Source organism: Oncorhynchus mykiss, chromosome 12, assembly GCF_013265735.2.
Source record: "Oncorhynchus mykiss isolate Arlee chromosome 12, USDA_OmykA_1.1, whole genome shotgun sequence".
NCBI classification, from domain to species: domain Eukaryota; kingdom Metazoa; phylum Chordata; class Actinopteri; order Salmoniformes; family Salmonidae; genus Oncorhynchus; species Oncorhynchus mykiss.
This window is the reverse complement of record NC_048576.1, coordinates 46706633-46718570: the sequence shown is the minus strand read 5'-3', so window position 1 is coordinate 46718570 and position 11938 is coordinate 46706633.

Sequence of the window (11938 nt, the reverse complement as noted above, 5' to 3'; positions counted from 1 at the left end):
TTTTCAAAGATGTAGCCTATGATGTAATAGGATACTCATTATCATTTTAAGGATAACAAAACCTACTTAGCCTACATTTGAACACCACCGCAGAAGCTTCGCTATTCAGTATCTTTCAGGTTAAATTCTTATGGCTGGGGGCAGTATTGAGTAGCTTGGATGAATAAGGTGCCCAGAGGTGCTCAGAGTAAACTTCCTGCTACTCAGTCCCAGTTTCTAATATATGCATAATATTAGTAGATTTGGATAGAAAACACTCTATTTCTAAAACTGTTTGAATGATGTCTGTGAGTATAACAGAACTCATATGGCAGGCAAAAAACAGAGAAAAAATCCAACCAGGAAGTGGGAAATCTGAGGTTGGTCGATTTTCAACTCAGCCCCTATTGAAGATACATTGGTCATGTTGCACTTCCTAAGGCTTCCACTATATGTCAACCGTCTTTAGAAACTTGTTTGAGGCTTCTACTGTAAAGGAGGGGCTCATAAGGGCTCATTGAGTCAGTGGTCTGGCAGAGTGCCACAAACTCGTGACGCTCGTTCATGTGAGAGCGAGCTCTGTTCCATTACTTTTCTACAGACAAAGGAATTCCCCGGTTGGAACATTATTGAAGATTTATGTTAAAAACATCCTAAAGATTGATTCTATACATCGTTTGACATGTTTCTACGGACTGTAACGGAACTTTTTGACATGTCTGCTCCTAGTCAACGTGCTTCGTGAGGTTGGATTTGTTTACAAAACGCGCTAACAAAGGTAGCTATTTGGACATAAATGATGGACATTATCGAACAAAACAAACATTTATTGTGGAACTGGGATTCCTGGGAGTGCATTCTGATGAAGATCATCAAAGGTAACTGAATATTTATAATGTTATTTCTGAATTCTGTTGACTGCACAACATGGCGGATATTTCTTTGGCTGGTTTGGTCTCTGAGCGTCGTACTCAGATTATTGCATGGTTTGCTTTTTCCGTAAAGCTTTTTTGAAATCTTACACAGCGTTTGCATTAAGGAGAAGTGTATCTAAAGTTTTATGTATAACACTTGTATTTTCATCAACATTTATTATGAGTATTTCTGTAAAATGATGTGGCTCTCTGCAAAATCACCGGATGTTTTTGGAACTACTGAACATAACGCGCCAATGTATACTGAGATTTTTTTTATATAAATATGAACTTTATCGAACAAAACATACATGTATTGTGTAACATGAAGTCCTATGAGTGTCATCCGATGAAGATTATCAAAGGTTAGTAATTAATTCTATCTCTATTTCAGATTTTTGCGACTCCTCTCTTTGGCTGGAAAAATTGCTGTGTGTGTTTTTGTGACTTGGCTCTGACCTAACATAATCGTTTGTGGTGTTTTCGCCGTAAAGCCTATTTGAAATCACTGTGGTGACACTGTGGTGCGATTAACAAGAAGTGTATCTTTAAAATGGTGTGAAATACTTCTCTGTTTGAGGAATTTTAATGATGGGATTTCTGTTTTGAATTTGGCGCCCTGCACTTTCACTGGCTGTTGTCATATCGATCCCGTTAGCAGGATCTCAGCCCTAAGAAGTTTTAAGTAGCCAAGTTTTGTTGTTTGGCTGCTTAAAGAGAACTCGGGCCTAACACTCGCAGTGTAAAAGTGCTTTGTGTAAAAGTGGTCATCGAATTCTACTAGATGAAGAGCTGAAATTAGACAAACATCCTGGCATTTAAACCATACTCGATTTTCAACAATTAAAATACTATAAAACATTATATTTTTGCATGCTTACAATGCGTGATGCACAATATTTTTTTTTGCATACTCAAACGACCTACTATTTAGGACACAAGTCCATGTATATTCACGTTTTTCACATAAGGATTAAGAAAAAGGGCATGGGCATGGCAGGCCAGTCTCAAAGCTGTCTGACTGTTTGAATATATGTTTGCAGTCATTGCGGTTTTTCCCAAAAATGTACTTTACATGTGAATTGATTGACAGATATATTGTTGGAGGGTATATGGGCTGTTGCAGGGCACATGTTAAGTCATATTCTTTACAGTGGAGCTCATGTCACTTGCACAATCTTTACATTACCAACCGTGAAGCTGTTTTACCTGTCGGAGTACTTATAAGTGTATGTGTCCATGTGTGCCTGTGTGTGTCCTCAAAGGCAAGGAAGCTCACAAGGAGATGAACATCACCTTCACGCTGCCGGCGTCATGGAATTCTGAGGAGTGCGTTCTGCACGACCACTGTGAGCGAGTGGTGTTTAGCACCTCTATGACCATCACTGCTGCCAGCAACGTCTTCCCTATCACAGTGTGAGTGCCACTGAGCCCTGAATTGCAATGCATCCATATACTCAATCGTCTGTATCTTTGTCTTTCATTATTTCATGACTAGGCCTGTATTTGAAAGTCAATGTTGGACTTGAATGTAGGCAATATTGTAGTACGTAGAGAGAAATATTAAAATTATATAGAGTTGGTATTTGTACCCCTTTTTCCTCCCCAATTTTGTGATATCTAATTGGTAGTTAGTCTTGTCCCATCGCTGCAACTCCTGTACAGACGCAGACAAGCAAAGGTCGAGAGCCATGTGTCCCCCGAAACACGACCCTGCCAAGCCGGACTGCTTGCTTAAGAGTTGCTAGTGCGCGATGGGACAAGGACATCAGCCGGCCGGCCAAACCTGGACGACGCTGGGCCAATTGTGCGCCGCCTATTGGGTCTCCCAGTTGCAGTCTGCTGCGACACAGCCTGGGATCGAACCCGGGTCTGTAGTGACGCCTGTAACACTGCGATGTAGTGCCTTAGACCGCTGCGCCACTCGAGGCCTGATTATATATTTATTTTTATTTATTTAAAACTTTTGAATATGACTAATGGGTAATGGGTATCAGTCAATTGCTCATGACTGTGAATAACCTCAGGTCAGTAACATCGTGACAACTAAGTGCACACTGTTAGTGGAATATTAGTGTTTCGGACGTTGGCTAAATATCAGTCAAGACTCATTGTAAGCCTGTTCCACTTCATAAATCAACTAGGCTTCTTTTCATTTAAAATTTTCAATTTGCTGGTCAGAAAAATCTGTATAGCCTTCTCCCGTTAGAATGAACGATATGCGTCTTCTAGTGATCTATTGATAGGACAGGCGCCTGTCAGTCACAAAGTGAGTGATGACAGGAAAACTGCTGGTTTGTCAGTCTGCTGTCTATCAGTCAAATACATTTTTATGGAGGAGGGAGAGCATGATACTTATTCATCGTCTACTCTGAGTGAATTTACACGTCCCATGTAATGTACAGTGTATTCTGAAAGTATTCAGACCCATTTTTCCACATTTTGCAAAACATTACAGCCTTATTTTTAAATAGATTCAATCATTTATCCCCCTCATGAATCTACACACAATACCCCACGCATTGCGTGTAGATTTATGAGGAAACAAATGTATTTCATCTATTCTACAATAAGGCTGTAACGTAACAAAGTGGAAAAAGTCAATGGATCTGAGTACTATCCGAACGCAAGTGGTAACGAGAGTTGAAATCCACTTAATTATTGCTTTGTGTCACATTCCCATTTTTCTTTTGCGTGTTTTATTGGCCTATACAGCCTTCGAGTCGGGGCGCATAGGCTATTTTCTGTGCTTTGATTGTGTGACTATTTTTTTATAAAGGGTGTCAAACTGATTGAATCAAGCGTTTAAAAAAATGTTTTATTGCAATTGTGTGTTGGTTCTCAACAGGGAATCCATATTTACCTGACAGGAAAAACATTTTTTTTTTTTTTTTTTTTTTCCACAAACAAAATTGAAAGTGTAGACTAGATTTCGTTTTTTTGCCACAATAAATTCAAATTGAGAGTACACTAGACACATTACTACACTAATATACTGCCTTCTCTCAAAATCCCACCCACAGTGACTGACTGGCAGGTCTGAAACCCTACCAACTCTGACTCAAACATCCTGCCCCCTTGAACCTGCTTTGCAGTATACCCCTCTGATCATATAGGGCTAGGCCTAGACCATATCCAAAACAACTAACACCACATTAAATTCATAGCTTGAGTCTTCCAACTCAATACCACAACACATTTTACCAATCTGGGAGGTAAATTCATTAAAGTATTTTATTATTTAGCTGTGTATTTCAGATTGATTCAAGGCATTAGAATATACCAGATGCCACCATACTCCATGTATTTATAGAAAACACTGGAATATCAGTTGTCCTACGGTCCAAGGCGACATTTGTATTAAATTGAGCGTTTATCAAACTCAATACTAAGCATTGGTGTGAAACGTCATGGTCCATACAGAATAGTCTTAATAACCTCTTGGGGCTAGGGGGCAGAATTTTCACTTTTGGATAAATGGCATGCCCAATTTCAACTTCCTGCTACTCATGCCAAGAATATAAGAAATGCATATTGTTCATAGATTTGGATAGAAAACACTCTGAAGTTTCTAAAACTGTTTGAATCATGTCTGTGAGTATAACAGAACTTATGTAGCAGGCAAAACCCAGAGGACTAACTGTTCAGAATTTTGTTTTGTTTTTTTGCCTCTCTCTTTTCCCTCTCTCTGTTCCCTCGTTGCCAAGGGATATTTCTTAGGAACCTGTTTTCAGTTCTTACCGCTTCCTCTGGATGTCACCAGTCTTTGGAATTTGGTTGAGGTTATTCCTTTGTGCAATGAAGAAGTAGGCCAACTAGGAACTGGGTAACACTTTTGTGAGTTGCACAAGATGTGAAAAGTAGCGCTGGTTTGTTTTCATTCCTGTATTGAACACAGATTGCCCCATCTACAATTTGATTGATTATTAACGTTTAAAAATACCTAAAGTTGTATTACAAAAGTAGTTTGAAATATTTTGGCAAAGTTCATAGACAACTTTTGAAATATTTTGTAGTGATGTTGCGTTTTTTGTAAGCTGTTTTTTTCTGGATCAAACGCGCTTTATAAATGGACATTTTGGATATATATGGACGGAATTAATCGAACAAAAGGATCAATTGTGATGTTTATGGGACATATTGGAGTGCCAACAAAAGAAGCTCGTCAAAGGTAATGCATGTTTTATATTTTATTTCAGCGTTTTGTGTAGCGCCTGCAGGGTTGAAATATGCTAATCCCTTTGTTTACTGCTGGTGCTATCATCAGATAATAGCTTCTTATGCATTCTTATGCATTGGCTGGATTCACAACGAGTGTAGCTTTAATTGAGTATCTTGAGTATCTTACATGTGTGATTTAAGGAAAGTTTGAATTTTATAGTATTTTGTTGGAATCTGGCGCTCTGCATTTTCACTGGCAATTGGCCAGTTGGGACGATATATAAATTGATTTTACGGTTCCAATGAATTCATCTTAAATGGCAACGTCTTTGTGTGTGTGTGTGTGTGTGTGTGTGTGTGTGTGTGTGTGTGTGTGTGTGTGTGTGTGTGTGTGTGTGTGTGTGTGTGTGTGTGTGTGTGTGTGTGTGTGCATGTGCGTAGGGCAATTTAGGATTTATCTGTAATGGTTATAAATGAGGCATTGTTGCGATCTGTTTGCATATAGATACATGTGCACAATGTTTTTCCAGTGTGGGCCTTGTGTTATAAAAATATATACAGTACCAGTCAAGTTTGGACACACCTACTCATTCTAGTTTTTTTTTATTTATTTATTTTTTACGATATTCTACATTGTAGAATAATGGTGAAGACAAACTATGAAATAACAGGTGGGGAACCATGTAGTCACCAAAAAAAGTGTTAAATAAATAAAAATATATTTTATAATTGAGATTCTTCAAAGTAGCCACCATTTGCCTTGATGACAACTTTGCACACTATTTGCATTCTCTCAACCAGCTTCATGAGGTAGTCACCTGGATTTCAAATAACAGGTGCATACAGCCATCAAATTAAAAGTTAATTTGTGGAATTTTTTCCTTCTTAATGCGTTTGAGCCAATCAGTTGTGTTGTAACAAGGTCGGGGTGGTATACAGAAGATAGCCCTATTTCGTAAAATATCAAGTCCATATTATGGCAAGAGCAGCTCAAATAAGCAAAGATAAACGACAGTCCATCATTTTTAAGACATAAAGGTCAGTTAATACAGAACATTTAAAAATTACTTTGAAAGTTTCTTCAAGTGCAGTCGCAAAAACCATCAAGTGCTATGATAAAACTGTCTCTCATGAGGACCGCAACAGGAAAGGAAGACCCAGAGTTACCTCTGCTGCAGAGGATAAGTTCATTAGAGTTAACAGCCTCAGAAATTGCAGCCCAAATAAATGCTTCACAGAGTTCAAGTAACCGACACATCTCAACATCAACTGCGTTAATCCGGCCTTCATGGTCGAATTGCTGCAAAGAAATAACTATTAAAGGACACCAATAAGAAGAAGAGACTTGCATGGAAACACGAGCAATGAAGAAACACGAGCAATGAACATTAGACAGGTGGAAATGTGTCCTTTGGTCTAATGAGTAGGTGAACGGATGATCTCCGCATGTGTGGTTCCACAGTTAAGCATGGAGGATGTGGTGTGGAGGTGCTTTGCTGGTGTGGTCTGTGATTTATTTAGAATTCAAGGCACACTTAACCAGCATGGCTACCATAGTATTCAGCAGCAATACACAATCGTAGCTTAGTCCCACTGTCATTTGTTTTTCAACAGGACAATGACCTAACACACCTCCAGGTTGTGTAAGTGCTATTTGATTAAGGAGGAGAGTGCTGCATCAGATGACCTAGTCTCCAAAATCACCTGACATCAACCCAATTGAGATAGTTTGGATGAGTTTGACCGCAGAGTGCAGGAAAAGCAGCCAACAAGTGCTCAGCATATGTGGGAACTCCTTCAAGACTGTTGGAAAAACATTCCAGGTGAAGCTGGTTGAGAGAATGCCAAGAGTGTGCAAAGCTGTCATCAAGGCAAAAGGGTGGCTACTTTGAAGAATCTAAAATATATTTTGATTTGTTTAACACTTTTTTGGTTACTACATGATTCCATATGTTATTTCATAGTTTTGACTTCTTCTCTATTATTCTACTATGTAGAAAATAGTAAAAATAAAGAAAAACCCTTGAATGAGTTTGTGTCCAAACTTTTGACTCGACGTTCGAGTACTTCATATATCCTGAATGATTTATCTTCCTTGTGTTTTCTCTCCAATTAAATGTTATAATGCATTCAGAATGGCATCTGTACATCTAAATCCCCAAGTGCACATTTGCTAATATGGTTCTAATGACTAAATAATGTGCTTTTGTAATATTACACTATTTGCAATTCAATTACATTTTACTTTAACCAAATTTGTCCTAGGGGAGCACTATGATAATTCAGATACTAACCAGTTTTTCGAAAACATTCTTTATATATGAAATTACGATGAATGGGGGGTTCTGTTGGCTTTTTTGATAGATTAAATGGCTAGTTTCCAAGTACACTATTTACGTCCTTCATGCGAAAGTGTTTACCTGATGCTAAGGATATGTCTCTCTTTGCTGGACGACCGCTTGGTCATCAATCTGCACCTAATGCATACCACCTACTTCCTATTTGTGATGGTCATCACCATGTTCTGTTATGCAGTCATCAAGGGCCGGCCAGGGAAAGTACGGACAACCACCAATCACGACTTCTGCCCTGAAAAGGTCGGTGTAGGGTGAAGTTGGCCTTAGACTGATCTTAGGTCAGTTTAGCATTTTGCTCACAAATGGTTAAAGTTTGGGGAAGGGGTAGCTAGTCCTAGATCTGTATCTAGGTGAAACTTCGTGCCAGAGCAAAAAAGTACAACACAATGCAATATATAGAAAAACACAGCTAGTCACCTTTATCGCATTACAGCCATTGTGAAAATATCTAGCTCAGACAAATCTCTCGGGTAACACTGTCTAGCCTTATTTTATTCACTGACTGATAACACTGAGATTTGAGGTGTCAGATGACCGTATCCATGACAGAGCATTCCTGAAATGCCTGTGCACTATGAAAATCTGGTTGTTCCTGTTTTTACAGTTGACTCGGATCAGTAAGGAATTTCCACGACACTGTTATTCAGGATAAAATCCCTGGGGTTCTTATTTGCACGCTGTGACAGACTAGTAGGTTAGAGGGATGATTCTGCAGTGACATGAATTTCATTTTTCTCTCATCAGAGGGGTAAGAAGAAATCTAGGATCTCCACCATAACTGAACTATAGCTGAGGAGAAGGTAGAAGAAGAAATAATGTCCAGTTGCCTACTGAACCCTGAAAAAAATACAGGGGTGCAAAACTCTGAATGCATTTCTCTGCAATGTTGGGTCACTCCAACCAAAGACATATAAGTGCCTGTATCTACTGTGTAAATATTTGTAGGAACTCTTGAATTCAGTACAGAAACAGTTTGCCTGAAACCCCATTGGTGACAAATGCGATATCAGCAAAGCAAGTCCTGACGTGAGATTGTCACCCCTCTTTGTCCCATTTGCTTGCCACATTGGACCCTCGCATAATCGTCAAGGAAATAGAAGTTCCTATGAAACTCCATGTGTTGTGTACGGTGAAAAGCCTTTGGTTACCTTCGACATCGGGCCGTCGTCACTCTGAAATATGATTTCTCTGCCTTTCTCTTCCCTCTGTGTGGTCATCATTCAGGAGTGTTGGAGGCCACAAGCCTTATATAGCACCTTATATAGCACCTGGAAGTTACTTTTTAACTGACAAGAGGCCTGGCTATGTCAAGTGGACTTCTGGAAAATTGGTTGCCACAATATGGTGCAAATGTCAAACTCCATCTTCTTCCCTGTTACAACCAACGTTTGTTTTACTCCAAATTTCTTCCATTAAGATGAGCTTGTTGCTTCAAATTAAGCTTGTGTGATGCTGCTGACTTCAAAGCGTGTCATACAGGGCAGAAAGAATTCCCTTTTTTCCTTGAATTGTGTATGCTGACGACAGGTATACATGTTCCTAATTGGTTGTGCTCTATTTGAAGCACTCTATGTTTTAATGTGTGTTCTAGAGATGGGAAAAGTGTGTCTGTGTAAAAGTAGAATGATCTACAGTATCTGACAAGTGCTTCACTGGCAATGATTAATCCATTTTTGATTTACCTTTTACAATTGTATTACAATTAGTTTCGTTAATGATACACTTACTGAATGTACTTTTTTTTAAAGTAACACAATTTACAACCGCGATGCAGCATTACAACTATGGTAATCAAATGTAAAAGAAATTCCAATCATTTTGAAATGTGAGGTACCTTTTTTATTATTTGTTTTGTCAGCCTTTAGGGTAAACTTTCCAGTTTGAGGGGCAGAACAGTATTCTCCTATTTTTTTGTTGCAATAAGTTACATTTAGACATTTCTTATTTTTCATGTCAATTAATGTATCAAAAGACAAGTCAGTACTAGCTTCTTGCGTTGTTTCATTTGCATGTCATTGAATTGATCCCTTTTATCATTGTGAGAAATAGTTTTCGAGTTTCATATTGAAATGGGTTTACAGGTGGCCCCCTGAATGGCGCAGTGACCTAAGAGATCCTGGTTCGAGTCCAGACACTGTCGCAGCCGGCTGTGACCGGGGGAATTGGCCCAGTGTCATCCGAGTTAGGGGAGGGTTTGGCCGCCAAGGATGTCCTTATCCAATCGTGCTCTAGCGACTCCTGTGGCGGGCCGGGCGCATGCAAGCTGACACGGTCGCCAGGTGTACGGTGCTAGCGCCGACACATTGGTATGGCTTCCAGGTTTAACGGGCATTGTGTCAAGAAGCGGTGCAGTCGAGTTGTGTTTCGGAGGATGCACGGCTCTCGACCTTTGCTTCCTGAATTGGGGAGAAAAAGGGGTAAAAAAAGATGGGTTTAAAGGGTGCTGTCAAATAACCTTGGTTTACTTACAGTAATTAATGGAGTGTGGCATTCAATACATGCTTCCTCCTCCATAGCACTGCATAATCCCACTATCTTCTCTCTGTCTTGATAGTTCTGAAGTTAAGTCTTCATGTTCAGGTTGAGAGTCTGCAGCTGTAGGTATCCTTTTTGTCTAGTGCAGGGGTGTCAATCATACGGGCGGTTTAAATGTTATTTTTATTTATTTATACTCAAACTACCCACGGACGGCATTGAAATCTTTGGCTTGAGTAAAAAAAAAAGACACTAAATCAAAACTGTATAGAAATTATATTGGACCTACATTTATGGACCTCTTTAATCTGTCTAGCTTAATCACCAAAACGACAGGCAGTCAGGGAGCACGATGGATAGAGGACTATTTATTTTGTATTTTTTGGACGCTGAGGAAATGTAACCAATTTTCAGTGCGGGCCTCCAGCCCCCAGTGATGGCCGAATACCACCCATGAGGCAAAATGATATTGACAGCCCTGGTCTAGTGTACTTACAGTCGGGATGAATATATTGCATTTTAGCTACATTGTAGTGTGTCACTTCATTAGAGAGTAGGGACAGTGTCGTAGGGTGATATGAATTAAGAGAAAGATGAAAAGAGAAGCATTGAGTTTAAGCCCAGCAACCATTAATTGAAATCCCTACCATTTCCTACCTATCATGTTGTGTCATTTTTGTCCCTGTGAGAAATGCCTGCCCATTTGAAAGATTGCCTTAACCTTGTTGTTTTTGTCCTACAAGTAGATGGATGTACAGTGCATTCGGAAAGTATTCAGACCGCTTGGCTTTTTCTAAAATGGATTAAATTAAACATTTTCCTCATTAATCTGCACACAATACCCCATAATGACAAAGCAAAAACAGGTTTTTAGCAAAGTTTGCAAAAAAAAGATACCTTATTTACCAAAGTATTCAGACAATTTGCTATGAGACTCGAAATTGAGCTCAGGTGCATCCTGTTTCCAATGATCATTCTTGATGTTTCTACAACTTCATTGGAGTCCACCTGTGGTAAATTCAATTGATTGGACATGATTTGGAAAAGCACACACCTGTCCATATAAGGTCCCACAGTTGACAGTGCATGTCAGAACAAAAACCAAGCCATGAGGTCGAAGGAATTGTCCATAGAGCTCCAAGACAGGATTGTGTTGAGGCACAGATCTGGAGAAGGGTACCAAAAAAAGTATGCAGGTGCCCAAGAAGGTGCCCAAGAACACAGTGGCCTCCATCATTCTTAAATGTAAGAAGTTTGGAACCACCAAGACTCTTCCTAGAGCTGGCCGCCAGGCCAAACTGATCAATCAGGGGAGAAGGGCCTTGGTCAGGGAGGTGACCAAGATCCCGATGCTCACTCTGACAGAGCTCTGGAGTTCCTCTGTGGAGATGGGAGAACCTTCCAGAAGGCACCTAAAGGACTCTTAGACCATGAGAAACAAGATTTTCTGTTCTGATGAAACCAAGATTGAACTCTTTGGCCTGAATGCCAAGCTTCATGTCTGGAGGAAACCTGGCACCATCCCTACGGTGAAGCATGGTGGTGGTAGCAACATGCTGTGGGAATGTTTTTCAGCAGCAGGAACTGGAAGACTAGTCAGGATTGAGGTAAAGATGAATGGTGCAAAGTACAGAGAGATCCTTGATGAAAACCTACTCCAGAGCGATCAGGATCTCAGACTGGGGCATAGGTCCACCTTCCAACAGGACAATGACCCTAAGCACACAGCCAAGACAACACAGGAGTGGCTTCAAGACAAGCCTCTGAATGTCTTTGAGTGGCCCGGACTTGATCCCGATCGAACATCTCTGGAGAGACCTGAAAATAGCTGTGCAGTGACTTTCTCCATCCAACCTGACAGTGCTTGACAGGATCTGCAGAGAAGAATGGGAGAAACTCCCCAAATACAGGTGTGCCAAGCTTGTAGCATCATACCCAATAAGACTCGAGGCTGTAATTGCTGCCAAAAGTGCTTCAACAAAGTACTGAGTAAAGGGTCTGAATACCTATGTAAATTTAAAATTTCAGTTTTTATTTTTAATACATTTGCCA